We start from the raw sequence: 19,515 nt of genomic DNA on the forward strand, positions 1-19,515 counted from the left end.
GGTAGAATACACGTCGTATTGCTAAAATGTGGCTACCCGCAAAATATTTATGTTTTACCAAAGAACATGGATGTATGGATGTTCAGTTCAGTTCAGTTTATTTTATTCAGTAAACTGTGGAAGTTTCTATGTGCTATTATTGGCAGAATAGGTATCCTAAATAAATTAAATACTTCCCAAAGTTATTATTCCACGCGGACGAAGTCGCGGGCAAAAGAAAGTAATAAATAAATAAATATCACGGGACAATTCACACCAATGGTCAATTGGTCCCAAAGTAAGCTTAGCAAAGCTTGTGTTATGTGTAGGTACTAAGCAACGGATAAATATAATTATATAGATAGATACATACTTAAATACATATTAAACACCCGAGAACAAACATTCGTATTTTTCATACAAATATCTGCCCCGGCCGGGAATCAAAGCCGGGACCAGCTTCGTACTCAGGTTCTCTAACCACTAGGCCATCTGGTCGTCGGTTTGTTGCTCCAAGGCCTCTAAATCCGGCCCTGCTCATACATTTTAGCCATTGCAATTGGGTAGATTCCTGGGTATAAAAAAAATGTTCTATTTACACCGTCACTTAGATTATTTTAGAAAATACTGGACACGATTTTTTCTATTCTCAATTAAGCAAAAAAAGTATGACGTTAAAGTTGCTATTAGTAGTGTTGGAAACGCTAGAGCCAGAGCGAGACAGTGCCATTGTTTTTATTGCCATCTCAAACGGTCGTCTAAAAGTCCAATGCAACGAAGCAACTAGTTTCATCATTTGTCGACCAGCCACCATATTACGTAGAACCTCTTCCGACTCACATACAGTAGCGACGCCAGGTCTCTTGAGATCGGCTACCAGGATATCAACAATCGGCAAGAGCTAAGTAGGACAGTATGGCCGGTCGAAGAGTCGATAACACTTGCGAAATGTTATCTGATGCTCATGTTGTCCCAGGAATTTGGAAAAAATAACAACTTTTTTTTTATTTGACTGAATGGAAAACGAGCAAATGGGTCTCCTGAATGGTAAGAGATCACCACCGCCCATAAACATCTGCAACACAGGGGTATTGCAGATGCGTTGCCAACGTAGAGGCTTAAGATGGGATACCTCAAGTGCCAGTAATTTCACGGCTGTCTTACTCTCCACGCTGAAACACAAACAGTGCAAGCTCTGCTACTTCACGGCAGGATTAGCGAGCAAGATGGTGGTAGCAATCCGGGCGGAGGACTTGCACAAGGTCCTACACCTGCAAAATTTGATTGTATTAACTAAAATAAAAGCAAGAAATAGAAATATGTACAAGGTTCCGTACATTGTTTTTATCCGCAAAAACAGACAAAGACGCGAATATTCCTTTAATTTAACTGTCCACATTATGAAACTAGTTAAATATAAACGAGTAGTAGTAACTATAATTAAATTGATAAATAAAAGCACATCAACAACATCGCGGCGCGCATGCGTACATAAAAGCTGCGCCGGCGTTCCCGCGGCACTCGCGCGCAGCACGTCCTATCAACAACTGCGCTTGCGACAATAATAACCGTTGAAGTTTGAGTGAAGTGAAGTTACGTGTTCGTTTTTTGGAATTTTTGGTGGAATTTCGGTGAGTTTTTTGGGGTGACATACCTCTACTATTACACACATTTTTTTATTTTTTTGCGAAAAAAAAAAAACATTTTCTTTACTTACCTACAAAGCTCCCTACAAAGTTTAGTATTGGCATTGTTAGCTGATCTACAGAATAGTACCTACATTTGCAAGTCAATCTGACTATATGAAGTGGGTGTAAACATATTGCAAGCTAAACACGCTTGTAATTAAACAAATAACCTAATGAGCAAAAAATTGGAAACCCCCGACTTTGTCACTTCAGAGTTCAATATCTCACAAACGGCTGAACCGATTTTGATAAAACATTATCTAAGATCCATCGCTAGAAAACCTGCTTTAAATAAAATAAAACCGCATTCAAATCGGTCCACCCGTTTAAGAGCTACGGTGCCACAGACAGACAGACAGACACACACACACAAAAATACACACACACACACACACACACACAGACATACAGACACACAGTCACGCATAGCGGCCAAATTTATAACACCGAGGGGTGTTTTGCGTCAGGGGTTTAAAAATCATAATTAAGTACCTAGTTCACAAAATGTGAAAAAGTCATAAAATAAACAAATGTAAAAAAACAGTAAGTATATGTAAGATTTTGTTTTTATGTTAATGTCTACTCCATGGTTCGCTTTCATCTTACCGTGCTACGAAAATCCGAACCCTGCTTAATCAAGAAAAGTTGCGTTCATTTTGCAAAGTATCGTAAATGATACATGTCGTAACGTGATCAATTCGAATGGCGATCATGTGATCCGAAGTCTCCCCGCCTTCACTGGCCTTGGGGGGGCAGGGTTAGATAATTATGTTATAGCTACCTAGATACTTAAGATTAGCAGGTTCCGGCAGTAATTTGACAGCGATCCATTTTAACCAAATTGCATGGTATTGGATTTTATTGAAGGTTTTCCGAGCAGTTTAAGGCCAGTACAGACGGATTGCATGGGCAGTTGGCAGTCGGCAGTTGAATATTTCTCAAAAAGTTGTCCATTTTCTCAACTTTTCAGTTGTACACTTATTAAAAAAAATCCTTACGCTATTTTACCACAAAAATAAGTAATATTGTTTTTAAATATATACAAAACCTTGTGGTAAAAGGGTCAATCAACTTGTCCCGTCCAAGAGACAACAGTAACAGAGTTTCTTAAAAAAAACTGCTTTGATAAAAATGTAGTTTATGTTTTATGTCCTCGTCTGTGGCGTCTGAAACGCCACTCACTCCCGGGCAGAAAGGGATGCCGAATCATTTACGTGTGTCTATGGTGGCCACAGTGACCCGGTCTTCTAGCGAAGATCGGGCCACTGATTGGTTGAGCCAGTCGCAAGTACATTCTGTTCACTCTGAACGGAATGACGAATGGGTTCAGTATATAACGCTTTGCAGAGCTGAATTCCCTCTCTTTTCCCTTCTATTTCACCACACGTAAGTGTAAACCAGACATATCTGTGCCGTGATAATCCTATGTAATTACTGTGTATTGCGCATACCTGTATTATATATAACAATAAACACTTAAAACACCAAACGTCCTTAGGTTTAATAATTTCTTGACATAACTGATTTCTTGTCAATTTCATGACGGGACAACTTTTTGAAAAATACTCAGTTAAGCTAGCCCTAAGATTCTATACCACAAAAGGAATAACCTATAACTAACTTACAAAATTTAAAAAACCACCGACATCGTCATTTCAAAAGTCCAATATCTCTAAATTACTGAACCGATTTCAGTGAAACACAGCTGGTTCTTAGGTATCTCAAGGAAACTCCCTTTCACGCAAAAAAAATCGCATCGAAATCGATCCTTTCGTTTGATAGCCACGATATCACGACAGAACAGACAGACATACATTGGCGTCAGACTGATAAGTTATATCCCCCTCTGTGCGTCGGGGCCTCGGGGGTTAAAAAAATCATAAAACAGTGCCGCCTTACCCGACTTACGCTTGGCTTGTTTTTCTCATTAGAATCAATGGGGACTCTGTAGCTGATAAGCATGTAGCAGCTGGTAGAATCCGGAATGATACTGCTTTATCTCGTGTTTGTTTCTAACCGTTTGGAGTAAACATCTTCTATTAAGTTAGTTTAGTGTAAGATTAATTTATCATTTATATGTATAACACAATAATAATGGTTAGTACCTGAGAGAACCTGACTACGAAGCTTGAGGTCCCGGGTTCGATTCCGTGTCGGGGCAGATGTTTTGTATGAAAAATACGAATGTTTGTTCTCGGGTCTTGGGTGTTTAATATGTATTTAAGTATGTATCTATCTATATCATTATATTTATCCGTTGCTTAGTACCCATAACACAAGCTTTGCTAAGCTTACTTTGGGACTAGGTTAATTGGTGTGAATTGTCCCCTGATATTTATTTATTTTATTATTATTATTATTTAATGATAACTAACAACAACACATACTCGTAATACGAGTAATAAGCATTACAGATAATAACGATCTCTTCCAAGCAACCTTAACAAATGGAAAGAAGTAAGGAATAGTTTTAGAAGATGGTGCAATGTTAGAGCAATAACAAAAATACTCCGCCCGTTCTTGAGAAAAAGGATTTGACTAACGGACAGACAGACAGATGAACGACAAAACGTGAACGTGATCTATAAGGTGTCTGTTTTTTTTTCCGTTTGAGGTAAGGAGCCCTAAAACAAAACTAAATTGATAACCTCCTTATTTTGAAGTCTGATAAAAACAGTTGTTTATTTAACAATAAAAAAAGCTAGTTTTAATCTTTATACTGCCTAGTGGAAACTAATCAAGAGTATGAATAATGTTTTCCTTTACTTATAAGGCAAGGCTTAATACCGACCATTTAAGTCTACAGTTTTTTTTGCTGTGTCATTTAATTTTCCCTTTCCTTGCAAGGCAGGCTACACCTACCTGCCTATAATAACTTGTTCAATCATTCAATACCATAACTTTTGTAGAAAAAATACCATTCAACCAGCTTTGCCTACTGTAAATCTGCCACAGTTTTATGTCTTCCTGGTACATACAATCGTAATGTAACATTTGTTAATACGGAAAATAACAACTTTCTGTATTTCAAGGTCCTATTTGTTTTTAATAAGTACAAAAGTACAATCGTTATTTTTGTACACCGCACTACAAATAGTGGATTGTACAACGAGAGCATAAAACGAGCCATTTTAACCGACATATGGATAGCCACCTGACCCAAGCCGGTGCGGCGAGGGTGGATAGACACGTCGAGGGGAAAATGAGTTTAATACTAGTTTTACACTCTATTTACTTTCGCTCTCAGTTTGTCTCTACAGACCCTTTTACCATACATCAGCAAGAATCCACCAGTTTATTGCATCTTATTAATTTAATTCATTTTAATTTTAATTTTACTTAAGTACTAACATAAAAATAAGGCTTTGTAACTAACAAACTATGGATAATAATCTGAATTAAATGACATTATTATTATATTATTATTATCTCACTACACATAGCCCGAAGAATTGCGAAACTAAAGTGGCAGTGGGCGGGGCACATTGCTCGCAGGACGGATGGCCGATGGGGCCAGAAGGTTCTCGAATGGCGTCCGAGGACCGGGAGACGAGCTGTCGGTAGGCCTCCAACAAGATGGAGCGACGACTTGGTTAAGATCGCAGGATCGCGGTGGATGCGGAAAGCACAAGACCGGTCTGAGTGGAGAGCCTTGGGGGAGGCCTATGTCCAGCAGTGGACGTCTTTCGGCTGACATGATGATGATGATGATGATTATCTCACTACTGCAATGCGATACAAGCATTTGTCTCGTCTATTTATATCCTCGTATAGACACAATTTCATTCACACCTCTAGTAGAAAATAAAAGTCCGTATTTGTCGGAGTTGCCATCGATGGTTGCCAAACTCATCAGAATATCTCTGACATCACAAAATGAATTTTATTAGCTCTTTTTTTGGACGTCGTCCACGCGATGCACTCGTGTTTGTGTACGCTAACTTGAACTTTGTTGCTAAACTCTGACAAAACTTTTTTATAAGCGACCCCTAGCGCTATCTATTCGTCAATTAGAGAAACTCCTACATTCTACATCGCACTGTCGAAGTTTCTGATCTTGGATGCGTCAAAATAAAATCCAAACTGTTGCCTTCGGGCTTTGATCCCCAAGCACAATAACATCTGCCTGGAGAGAGATATTTACCACACTGTCGAAGTTTCAAAACTTGGATGCGTCAAAACAAAATCCAAACTTTTGCCTTTGGGCTTTGATCCCCAAGCACAATAACATCTGCCTGGAGAGAGATTTACTATTTTTTTTTGTATATGTTCTATGCCCACAATCTCATCTCACTCATTATCTTCGTCCTACATAACTACGTCCATTGCTGGGCACAGATTTCTTTCAAAATGAAAGATTTTAGGTTGTTGGTGTCGATCGTCCCAATACGGATTTGGGAACTTCAAATGCACACACACACACACGCACACGCACACGCACACGCATAGCCCTTGATAGAACTTGCCTTGGCAGAGCGATATTGTGAAAATGGGGCCCCTTGCTATCGGCGTCTCGAGCGACCGCTCTTCTTGCTCTACCTCAGAGCTCGCGCTGCACACACATCATTATAGTAGATTATTGTCGTGGCCTGGAAGTAGGGCAATTGGCTGACTATTCAAAAATGGTGAAGGAAAAAAACTAAAGTAGAAAAAACTTTTCCGCAAAATATATTATGATATTTAATTTTATTTAATTTTCCCGCCTTTTTTGATAAAAAAAACTGCAGGTATATTTTTCCACCGAAAACACCACAAGCTGTTTCAGACCAAATAAAAAAAGTCCGGAATTCTAACACAATAACTGTACCGGTCATTTGAGTCGGCTGCATACGACTTATGCCAACATTTCTATGACCCTTACAACTTTTTAAAAAGTTTGCGACTCGACAATAATGAAATTTGTATGCGACATTATGTCGAGCTAGCGAGCCTGTCATCTTTTATAACTTTTAAATTTTTTGCTGACCATAAACTATGCACTTCCCCTTCTGATATGTGAAAAATAATGTCAACTTTTACGAACATTTTGGAGAAAAATACTTTGCAGGTGCACAAAGATTAATTTTCCTTCACCTCCAAACATCCCACTAGGCTAAACGATGACCACGACTCTACCAAGAGCGAAGCCTAGAAGAAGAAATTCGCACTTCCATCCTATCCTACTCTCTCTCTCTCTCTCTCTCTCTCTCTATAACCTCTAATCTTTCAACACCACTCACACACGTTTATTCATAAGACTGTATACCTAGTTAGCCATATACGTACATGACTGTATATAATAAACAGAAGTTCCGCGTCATCTCCTCATGTCTTGGCACACAATAGACTGACCTCAAGTCCATAACCGATAACATCTTGCTCAATGCTGTCGTCCTAGTAACCATTATCAGATATTGTTGCTTAATTATAGCAAATTAGATGGTTCGGGTAATATTTAGAAAACATAGTATTAATTACACAACGGAAAGATTCAGTCTAATATAAATATTTTGAGTTAGGCACGATAGCGATGTGAGTATGTATCGTGTGAATGAAACTTAATCATTTGGAAGTCAAAACAAACTGGACACGACGAAATATGGTGAAAATGTTTATCATCTTCATCTAATTTACGAGGATTCCGTACCTCAAACGGAATAAAACTGTACCTTTATTTGCCCGCGACTCCGTCTGTGAAGAATTTGTTTAACTCCTATCCTGCGGGAACTATAAAACTTCCCGGAATAAAAAATATCCTATGTCATTCTCAGTGTCTCAAAGTCCCATTCCTCAAGATTCCGTGATGCGTGTTTTTTTTATGATACACCAACCCAAGCGTTGCCATATTGTTCTTATAGTTTCGTGACTGTCGCACAGTTTTGATGTAATATTTTTTCAGGCATATAACCAACCGCACATGTGGGTTTACAGCACCTAACGAAGTTTTCGGTTTCATAGCACGTCCCTTCTCCGGTAGTAAAATTGACAGGCTTCATAGTAATTCCCCCCTCTTGTTAATTCCAGCGATGTCCCGAGCCTGCGTGATCGGCGCCGGCGCCGCCGGTTTATGCGCCGCGCGGCACCTGCTCGCCGAGCCGAGCGTTAGCGCGGTAGACGTGCTGGAACAGGCCGGACAGGTCGGCGGCACCTGGGTCTACACTGAGGACACGGGGTACGACGACTTCGGGCTGCCCATACATACCAGCATGTATAAGAGTTTGAGGTACGTCTGAGCATACAAGTTTGTATCGCTTGATTAGGGTGGTATAGACTTTTATTTTTCTTTAAAAACCGTTAATATCATTTGATCGATCAGACGACCAGATGGCTAGTGGTTAGAGAACCTGACTACGAAGCTTGAGGTCCCGGGTTCGATTCCCTGTAAGGGGCAGATATTTGTATGAAAATAAGAATGTTTGTTCTCGGGTCTTGGTGTTTAATTATGTATTTAAATATGTTTCTATCTATATAATTATATTTATCCGTTGCTTAGTACCCATAACACAGCTTTGCTAAGCTTACTTTGGGACTAGGTCAATTGTTGAATTGTGCGTGATATTTATTTTTATTATTATAAAAGTCTATCACGAAATTCACGAATAATTATTGCAGTAGACACATTAACTTATATATTAAGGACAGTTCTATCTAACAGACCACATTTTTAATTTTCATTCAATTTTTATGGGATAATTGAGAAAAACTAACAAAAATGCAACGTTGCCAGCTCAGCAGGTATTCTGTTGAATATTTAACTGCTTGTGTGGTTCTGGTCTCGCCTCAAAGGGACCCCAGAGCAATAAAGTACAGAGTACACCAGCATTAATATCTGCCACAGCGGAGCATGCAAAAATATCTGGCTCGCCCTATAAATCCTAGAATAGAGCAGCTATTGGTGGTGATGACTGTACAGTCACCAGCACCAATATCTGATACAACAAGCGTGCAAAAATATGACTCTATTTCTAGCAGGGCCGGAAGGACGTGTCAGATATTTTTGCACGCTCCGCTGTGGCAGATATTAATGCTTGTGACTGTACTTACCTCTTTCAAAGAGTAAGAATAGCGGTTCAGACAGGTAATGCGGCCAGTGTCGACGCTTCGCGGAGCTCCTATTCCGCTTCGCGCCTTGACGCAACTCTAACTTAACCAAACCTATAAGTATATATTTTTTCAAATTTCTGCCGCAAATAGGTTAGGAACCGTTGCTTTTTAGGCCGTTTGCTACTGAGACGTGCGCGCGGGTGCACATAGCCGACTGTAAGTATATAGCTTTAAGACAAAAGTAGGTATTTATGTGCTTACTATTAACAATTATTGCGTAATGGCGTCTCCCATATTGTAAGAATCAAGCATTTTCCAGTCATCTCTTGTTAGTTTATGTAAGGAATTGTACCTATTATACAGAAAGTAGCCGATAAGAACCCAACTAAACTACCATATGCTGGGTCAAGTGTACATCAACCACTCTAGTTGTGAGCAGTGAGATAAATATTACACGAGATTTATACGTGCTACGTGAACGATGTTTTAACTAGATAAGATTTAGGAAAGCCCTTTAGTATACTTAATACACTATATACACCTCACACAAGACAACGCGCAGTAAAAGTAAATTATAAGTCATAGCTAAGTTTCTTTTGTTCCTGCTTGCTTTGTTTTTTGCTGTGAGCCTAAGATGTGTTCTTATAATTTCTGATTCTGATTGATCTTTGCTGATTCTGTTTCTGCTACCGTTCTATCTCTATTCCTGTCGTTGGCAGGACACTATCGCATCCCTTTCTTTACACTTACTAAGCGTGAGACATAAACCTGCACAAACCTGCGAAGCAATTCAATGGTGCGTGTGAAGTTCCCAATCCGCACTGGGCCCGCGTGGGAACTATGGCCCAAGCCCTCTTGTTCTGAGAGGAGGCCTGTGCCCAGCAGTGGGACATATATAGGCTGAGATGATGATGATGAAGCGTGAGACATCGACGATGTTGCCGGATAGATACAAACCTAGGACTCTTCAAGGCTAGAAAAAAGCCGTTACTGCCCTCATCTGAACTTTCCATTAGATAAGATAAGGGTTAATAGCTGATCAGTTTATTATAAAAAAACCGTCCAAGTTCGAGTCGCACTCGCGCACGAAGGGTTCCATACCATTATCTATAATATCTATACAACATTAGACATTAGCAAAAAACGGCATAAAATAAAGTTTGTAGTATGGGAGCCGCCCTTGAATATTTATTTTATTTAAATTTAATTATTTATTTTTAAAGTGATTATACAACTAAAGGTTCTGTGAAAGAATCTACCTGTTGCCGTTATTAATATCAAGCAAAAAACGGCAAAACAATCACGTTTGTTGTATGGGAACCCTCTTAAATATTTTTTTATTCTGTTTTTAGTATTTGTTGTTATAGCGGCCACAGTAGTACATAATCTGTGACAATTTCAAGTGTCTACTATTACGACTCACTAGATAGAGCCCTGTGACAGACGGACGGACAGACAGACAGCGGAGTCTCAGTAATAGGGTTCTGTTGGCACCCTTTGGGTACGGAACCCTAAAAATGGTCGATGTCTGTTTTAAATTCAAATGCTAGTGTGCTACGTCATTGTCACCCGGAGTTCACTCACACACATTATCCGAACATTCTTGCAGACATTGTAAGCAATAGACGTTCCGAGGTCGAAGGTTATCGCGATACGACTTTTAACCGAATCAAATAATCAAACACGAGAAAAACTAGCATTGGTGCATCATAGACGGGATAAGTACTTCAACCATCTTTAGTTCCTATTTAATAAATAAAATACCGCACGCTTTTCTAGCGAAATGTTCTAGAACATCAACAAGACTTATGTCAGTTATGTCATACAAAAGGGTTTCCAGTGGCTGGCCATAAAATATCAAAATCATTAACGCTGCCACTCAACGTCTATCAGTTTCGACCACTTCCCATTCCATTCGGAAGCGATGTTTAACGCCTTAAAGATCGCTGCTATACCGCAGCGCAGGTGTGATCAAAACGTTTTCCTTCCACAGGTCTGACATTAGGTGGCCAGTGGTCTATAGTCGATGCATAAAGATTATTGTCTTACCTAAGACTGTTGTCAGGACAATATCCTGGCAAAAAGTCTAAGGAATATCTGGTCGATATTTTAGGACTAGGTACTTCTGTTTCGTTGTAACTCTGCCTGTTAATAACGTTAACGTAATGTTGTTGTGTCCCCACGAGGATCTGCTACAGTCGCTTTTTGAAAACTTCTATTTACCTTCAATTTGGTTTAAAATGTTTGGTTTGGTTTAAAATTTGGCTTTTAATTTGGTTTGGTGGTGTGATAAATGCCTAGTGTATCAGGGCCTAGGTATCGTCTCAATTATATTTTACTGTTTTACTATAATTCAATTAAGTTCATCATCAGTCCTATAAGTAACTAACTTTCTTAACTCTATTATTTCGTCTTTTATCTATGCTTTACCCTTTTCTCCATCATCATCCTGTTTACTTTTAAGACTTTATTAATGCAAGCCACCAGATTACTCACGTACAAATAGCTTTGCGCCTTGCGATCCTCTGATGGCTTAGGATCTCGAATAGACCTGAAACTGTCAAACGATTTGACGAGCCTTAATTGGGGGAGGCCTATGTCCAGCAGTGGATGTCTTTCGGCTGACATGATGATGTCAAAGGATCATCCGGTGTGTAAACTGGTGTCACGATAGTTTACTATTTAAAACTTTGGAACTTCGTGTAGAATATTCATGCAGAAAACACACTGGGTCTTTATCAATAAAGTCGTCCCCACTTTTAAGTGACCTGTCCGACAAAACAGTAATAGTCTCTGGCATCTTGTTTTTTTTTTACTAAACACGACGGTGCAAAGGCAATCTTTCACAAGGTATTTTTATTTATCCCAGCATAATGTATAGGTTTACAACAATCGATATACAAACCCTTGAACCCTGAAGCTCATAAACTGTCGATAAGAACTGGCATTGAAATGGAGATCGAACTGTGAAGGTAGTTCAAGTTGGACATTGAGTTCAAGGCATAGTCTATCTATAGCTTGAAGCCGCAAGCAATAATAAGCTTGAAATCTGTTTTTCTTTTTCTTCCGTGCCTTCTCCCATCACTCTAGTCCAGGGTTTCTCAAACTTATGGCTCCACGTACCCCTGTTGAAGTTCTAGACAGCGAACCCCCCCCCCCCCGCTCCCAAGAAAGTTGGATGTTGATGAAAATTGGTTGTTGAAGAATTTAAGTTTATTTTTATTTCAATCATCATGATAATATAATGTGTATTATGTATTTCATAAAAGGTAACAAATATAGGTAATAATCATCTTGCCAACGAAATACAAACTGAAACAACACAATAACAAACAAATAAGTGGAGTTGAAATAAAAATACAAAAAGATTCCTAAAACCAATCATAAGTAATCATCTTGCCAGTCTTGCACCATCACGTAAACCTTGTCGCGAACCCCTACCGTCGAATAGCGAACCCCTAGGGGTTCGCGTACCGCACTTTGAGAAACCCTGCTCTAGTCCTACGGTCAGCCCTTCTCGTTTCAACATCTGTTGATACATTATAAAACACATTCATAAAAATCTTTGTACACTTTTCTGCAACTAAGTTTAACGTTACACGAACGCGTCCATAGTCACTGTTGGTACCATCCGATACGCACATTTAGGGGCTGTTTCACCATCCATGGATTAGTGTTAACCGACGGTTAAATGTGATGCCGTCTCCGTCTATTCGAACAAAACAAATAGAGACGGCATCACACCTAACCGCCAGTTAACACTAATCAATGGATGGTGAAACAGCCCCTTAGAATATCATAGATAAGATACAGCTATATGCCGAAAACATGGGGCAGAATAGGATAATGTAGTAGCAGGTATCAACTGTCGGCCGTCCGTGCTGTTTGATTGAATTAGCCACTGGGCTAGGCATCAGCCTCATGACTGACGTTGTTACTAGTCATAAAAATACAACGACTACAGCTAAAGAGCAAAGGCTCATCCCAGCCTATATACGTCCCACTGCTGGGCACAGGCCTCCTCTCAGAACAAGAGGGCTTGGGCCATAGTTCCCACGCGGGCCCAGTGCGGATTGGGAACTTCACACGCACCATTGAATTGCTTCGCAGGTTTGTGCAGGTTTCCTCACGATGTTTTCCTTCACCGCAAAGCTCGTGGTAAATTTCAAATGCAATTTCGAAAACTCAGAGGTGCGAGCCGGGGTTTGAACCCACTGCTTGAGAGGCGATAGGTCAAACCACTAGGCCACCACGGCTTCATTCCTATACCGATGATCAATTCTTTGTCTCGTCTATTCCGATATTTGAAATAAAAAATATTTAGCAATTTAAATAAGTACCTTTTGTTTTGTCTGATATATCACGTCACAAACCAACTCAATCACGATCCATTGTACATTCTATTTCACAGAAAATGTCTCCATGACATGAGTACGAAAGTCATTGTGGTCAGGAACCATTATATACTTTGACCAAGATCTAAGGCGTGTTTCAGGCCAACGAAAAAACGTTACAACATCGTCTCTGACTCTCTGACCCAATGTTGAAATTTTTTATTCCAGGACGAACCTGCCCAAGGAGATCATGGGGTTCCCTGACTTCCCGATCCCAGAGAGCGACAAGTCCTACCTCCCTGCGAAGGACATGCTCGCCTTCCTCCAGCTCTATGCGGACAAACATGGAGTCACACAACACATTAAAGTAAGTTAATTATAGATGAAGGGTCCACGGAAAGAACGTGTCTAGCCACCTAAGCAACTTTTCGAGTTATAGCGGTTTGAAAGTTAGTCATCACGAACAATTACTATGGTTACCATTTATTTAAAAGATCAAAAAATAGATTTTTGATTGTTTTCAGATTATTTAATTCAATGGTAAGTCATAGTACTTTGTGAGCTCTACATTTTGAGATTAAAATCTCAATTTTTAAAAAATGTGACCAGGCATGTTCTTTCCGTGGACCCTTCAGATAGGTAAAGGCTACGCCGCTGTTGCCAGATCTATTTCATGTAAATCTGGACACAAAAAATCCGTTGAAATCCGTAAATAATCTGAAGAAAAATCCGTAGTTCTACACTTATTTTGCAGGTGGTAGGACCTTGTGCAAGGTCCGCCCGGATCGCTACCACCATCTTGCTAGTTAATCCTGCCGTGAAGCAGCAGTGCTTGCACTGTTGTGTTTCGGCGTGGAGAGTAAGATAGCCGGTGAAATTACTGGCATCATCTTAGGCCTCTAGGTTGGCAACGCATCTGCATTACCCCTGGTGTTGTAGATGTTTATGGGCGGTGGTGATCTCTTACCATCAGGAGACCCACATGCTCGTTTTCCATCCAGTCTAATAAAAAAAAAACTTATAAAGGTTTATTCGGCTGCGCCTAAATCTTTAAATGTTATTCAAAGTTAGATAGAGTCTGATCAGCGTAGGACGCCCTCCTGCCAGGTGGAGTGACGATCTGCGAAAAAGGAAGCTGGTAGAAGCTGGATGCGTCTAGCCGAGGACAGGGCGCAATGGCAGTAAAAAACGAAGGCAAATTAAAAAAAAAGATTGGCATTCAATTTTTTTTATTTAACGAAATTCTGTCACTATTTACGTTCTACACTTTAGCCCAGTTAATTGAATAAATAACTAAATGTGAATTGTTGATTTTGTTATCTTCAATAGATAAAGGATTACCTAAGTAGATTAGCCAATCATTCCCGTAGGGCATAAGGCCTAAAATCCGTAGATCTACAGAAACTTTCGCAACCTCAGTAGATACATGCCGCTTCCTACCGAAGCAACTGGAGGTCTATGGCGCAGCCCTATGTCCAACAGTGGACGTCCTACGGCTGATATGATGATAAGGATGACCAGTTCTTAATAAGGAAACCTTTTATGGCTTGTCTTAAATCTCAGCCCTTTTATCTCACTCCTTCCTCCACTGACTCCAACTTTGCCTTTCACAGTTCAAGCACCACGTCCAATTCGTCAAGCCCCGAGCCACTGCCACCGGTGAGGTCTGGGACGTCACCTTCAAGAGTCTGGAGACCGGGGTCTCAGAGACCAGGGAGTATGACTACGTGTTCGTCTGCAACGGTCACTACAATACACCGTTCATCCCGAACATACCAGGGCTTAAGGAGTTCCAAGGTGATTATACTGACAAGCTGTGAAAATTCTGGATATGTCGTTGTATTTTTTGGACAAGAAGTAAAATGAAACATTGTTTTCCTGAACTGCTAAAAATGTTTTTGAATAATAACTAATATCACTCCCATCTTATTTGGCCGTGATCACGTGTAGACTGAAGTGTGGGGTATCACATTCGTTCAGCCGCACTTGATGTTCCAGCACCGACAACTTATTTCTCGGACATTCAGCAATGTAATCGAGCGACGAGGTAATTCTCCCAACATAAGATAGTCGCGATTATCTCACTTGTAACATTAGAAAACGAGGAAGGCCTTTCAGCAGTGGTCGTCTTTCGGCTGGTGATGATGATGAGTCATGAATGAGAATCGCGAAAGTTTAACACATTTTACGCCGCTACGGTCAATTATGAATAAGAAAACTAAAAAATGCGGTTCAGAGAACTTTAGGGTTGATCTTTTTATTGTAGTTACTTCTGAGGGTTACACCAAATGAGAAAGTCTTGAAACTTGACTCCGTTTATTACTAACAGCTGCGAGAGACTACTGAGGCTACTGACAGTACACTCGTAGCTAGCCATATCGCAAGCTAAGCAATCCTGTGTACAATCAGCCAAATAAGTGGTCTATCAATTTTTAAACAAGTTCCTATCAAATGAATATGTCGCTAAGGTCGAACTTTCAAGTTAACAGATACGTCTATTGGCATTATTGTTTTATGACATGCAAACGATTATCAAAGTTGACTTGAATGGTGGACCACATATTCGGCTGATGATACCTACCTACAGAACTTATAGTTACTTATTTTTATTTATCTACAGTACATTAAATTTATGACAATACTTCGAAACTGCAAAACAGTTGTGGCGAATACTACACTCCTTATTTTTAACATTATAATATTCAACAATAGTACCTACTATTAATACACTTGTACTTGAAACTGGTACTTGAAAACATGATACTTGAATTGAAAATAGTAATAAGTAACAAAATCCTAACTTCACACAAAACGCTGTTATCTCTTTCGCAGGTGACATCATGCACAGCCACGACTACCGGGTCCCCGATATCTTCACCAACAAGCGAGTCCTGGTGGTGGGCGCTGGACCTTCAGGGATGGACATCGCGCTGGAAGTCACCACCGTAGCTTCCAGGGTTATCTTGAGCCACCACCTCAAGGAACAGCCTAAGACTGTGTTTCCGGACAACTTGGTGCAGAAGCCAGACGTGGAGCGGCTGGAGGGAACCAGGCGTGTTCCTTGATGGAAGTGAAGAGGAAGTTGATGTGGTGTTCCTATGCACCGGTTAGTGATTAATTGTAAACGAATAATCGATTAATATAGGCTTTATTTGTAGAAGTCCTTATATCAATGAAGTACAAAATTGGTTGAAGTACAAGATTAGCAATTTAAGTTGTAATTAATTTGGTAGTTCCGCACGTAAAAAAATATATTTTATTGACGGACTGGTGATAATAGACACGTATTTTATTATTTGTCAATCAAACAAAAAAATACAAAGATAGAGCGCGTCAAAATTTGAGTGTGACGTCGCCCTTAGTGAAAAGTGTTCTAGTGCTTCTAGTTATGACCTTACAAGGAACTTTAAGCAGCGTTTTCACCAATAATGCGCGGGGAGGTGTTGCGAGGAATGCTTCACTTACACGTCCTCGCACAGCACAATCTAGTGGAAACAGCTGAGCGGAGCGAGGCGAGGTAAATGAAGCGTTTCTATTGGTTAATGGAAAACATATTCCTTGTAACACATCCTCTCACATCTCTGGTGGAAACGCTGCTTAGACCGGCTATATGTGTCCATATTTTTTATTTGATTGACAAAAAATAAAAATCGTGGCCATTTTTTTTTATATGTAGCCTGTAATATGTCCCACTGCTGGGCAAAGGCCTCCCCTTTCTTTCGCCACTCTTCCCTATGCATGCACCTGCCAATCGAGCTGAAAAGCGCTCAGGTCGTCCCGCCATCTCCTCTTGGGCCTCGTGGCCATATTGGTTGAAAATATTACTAACGAACTATTTACATATAAATATTTTTAGGAATCTAGCTTATTGCGTGAGAACCTCTTAGGCAAGGGATATCCCTTAAGAGATAAGTTCGCCATTGTACATCTTATTATCATAATAAAGAAGAAAGAAAGAAAGAAAGTAAGAAAATACATTTATTCACAACACAAGCAAGACACAACAATAGTATTAAGTACAAATAGACAACATTAGAAAGAAGTATGCGTATTGCGTTGTGAATCGGAACTCTAAGCATAATGCTGAAGCGAATAATCCCCCAGCGCTGATTTTCAGCCAGCAGTTGGTGAACCTCGAGCTAAAAAGATATACTACACAGTTTTATTACCATACATAAGACTACATAAATAGATAATTTGTAAACTATGAAACATATTATTTACTGTTAAATTTATGTATTTGTATGTACAATAAAGAGCTTTAAATAAACTTCAGGTACCGTACAATGGCCAGGGATTATAATGCGAGCAAAATCGTTTACCTAAAAGAAGTATGATAAATTTGACAACTGACAAAAAATATTTTAACTACTCGTATTTTACGAACCCTGGTGATAATCTCCTAAATGGTAAACTTTTCGACAAAGAAAATGGCTCCTGAATTAATTTGCATAGTTTCCAAGGACCAATAATTAAATGCTTCCCTTGTACACCAGGCTATCTACAACTTCCCGTTCCTCCACGCGTCGTGCGGAGTGGTCGTCGACGACAACTGCGTGGAGCCCCTCTACAAGCATCTCGTCAACATACAACACCCTTCCATGTGCTTCGTGGGGGTGCCGTACTATGTGTGCGCGTTCTCCATGTTCGATCTTCAGGTAAGAAACTGGAAGTGCTAGTTTTACCAGATGTGATGAGATGATATCCTGGACCGCTTCAAAAAATTGTAACAAAACCCTAAGTACTGCAAAAAACGGTGAAAATAATTTTCTACCAGTTCAGACTGGTAGAAAATTATTTCCATCAACCGGTGCCGGTGTCTCAACACGAATCTTTTTTTAACCCCCGACGCAAAAAGAGGGGTGTTATAAGTTTGACCGCTATGTATGTCTGTGTGTCTCTGTGTGTGTTGTGTCTGTCTGTTTATGGCACCGTAGCTCGTAAACGGGTGGACCGATTTGAGTGCGGTTTTTTTTTAATTTGAAATCAGGTTTTCTAACGGTGGTTCTTAGACATGTTCCATCAATGTCGGTGTGGCCGTTTTTGATATATTGAACTTTGAAGTGACAAAGTTGGGGGTTTTCCAACTTTTTTGGTTAGGTTAGGTTATCCAACTTTTTGTTGGTTAGGTTATGGGAAGTTGAGTCATTCAATAGCCGTCCACCCGCGCCGAGCAAACCGAGTCAGCTAGCGTAGGGTAGGCCCTAAAAGATAGTTAGCTGCCACAGAGAAGCAAGATCATCCCAGCCTATACACGTCCCACTGCTGGGCACAGGCCTCCTCTTAGATGAGAGAGCTTGGGCAGTAGTTCCCACGCGGGCCCAGTGCGGATTGGGAACTTCACACGCACCATTGAATTGCTTCTCAGGTTTGTGCACGTTTCCTCACGATGTTTTCCTTTAACGTAAGCTCGTAGTAAATATCAAATGTAATTCCGCACATAATTTTGATAAACTCAGAGATGCGAGCCGGGGTTTGAACCCATGATCCTCTGCTTGAGAGGCCATAGGTCAAACCACTCGGCCACCACGGCTTGAAGCAAGATGATTGGTCATTATTAAAGTCATCCCTGTGTCCTCAGGTCCGGTACTACGTACGATCAATGAACGGCACCTTCAAGCTGCCGTCCCGCGAGGTGATGACGAGGCACTGGGAGCAGGAGAAGCTGGATCGCTTGGCGAGGGGTACACCAAGCGGCAGACCCATATGATGGGACCTGATCAGGTAATTATAAGCCTTGCGTTTGAAATTGATCTTGTGCATCCAATTTCACCTAATTTATCGAACCAGGTGTTACTTTGTGGAAGCGCTGTCGTGCACAAGCACGTGTGGTTGCGATTTCAGTGTGAAATCGACTTTTGACAGTTAAGTAGAAACGTAATAATCAAATTAGTAGGCGATATTCTATTCTATTTTTTCTAGCACTGGCAGAATCTTTGATAGTGTCGATGAAGCTTTAATTTCGCTGTAACAAAAAATATTGTTTTTTTTTTATTCGACTGGATGGCAAACGAGCAAGTGGGTCTCCTGATAGTAAAAGATCACCACCGCCCATAAATATCTGCAGCACCAGGGGTATTGCAGATGCGTTGCCAACCTACAGGCCTAAGATGGGATTCCTCAAGTGCCAGTAATTTCACCGGCTTTCTTACTCTTCACGCCGAAACACAACAGCGCAAGCACTGCTGCTTCACGGCAGGATTAGAGAGCAAGTTGGTGGTAGCAATCCGGGCGGACCTTGCACAAGGTCCTACCACCTGCAAGAAGAAAAGATTAAATGATTAAATGCTGTCAGGATATAAATTGGCACACTTTATTAAGGCCCGGCTACACGAACAAATAATAAGTCAGGAAGCGTAGCGTAACTCACAGCAAATTCCACACAAAAAGTAGCCATACCTAAAACCAAACGACTTATGGTTCAAATACGAATCAATTTCGAGGTTGCAAAAGACGTGCTTGTTGATTGGTTAAAATTCAGAAAGAATTCA

General features: G+C 40.3%; 1 pseudogene; it reads left to right on the top strand.

Annotated features, from left to right (window-relative positions):
- The first annotated feature begins 1,484 nt into the window (after positions 1 to 1,484).
- LOC141429287 (senecionine N-oxygenase-like) overlaps positions 1,485 to 19,515 on the top strand; it is a 28,990-nt pseudogene continuing 10,959 nt past the window's right edge.

The sequence above is a fragment of the Choristoneura fumiferana genome, chromosome 6 (genome assembly GCF_025370935.1).
Source record: "Choristoneura fumiferana chromosome 6, NRCan_CFum_1, whole genome shotgun sequence".
NCBI classification, from domain to species: domain Eukaryota; kingdom Metazoa; phylum Arthropoda; class Insecta; order Lepidoptera; family Tortricidae; genus Choristoneura; species Choristoneura fumiferana.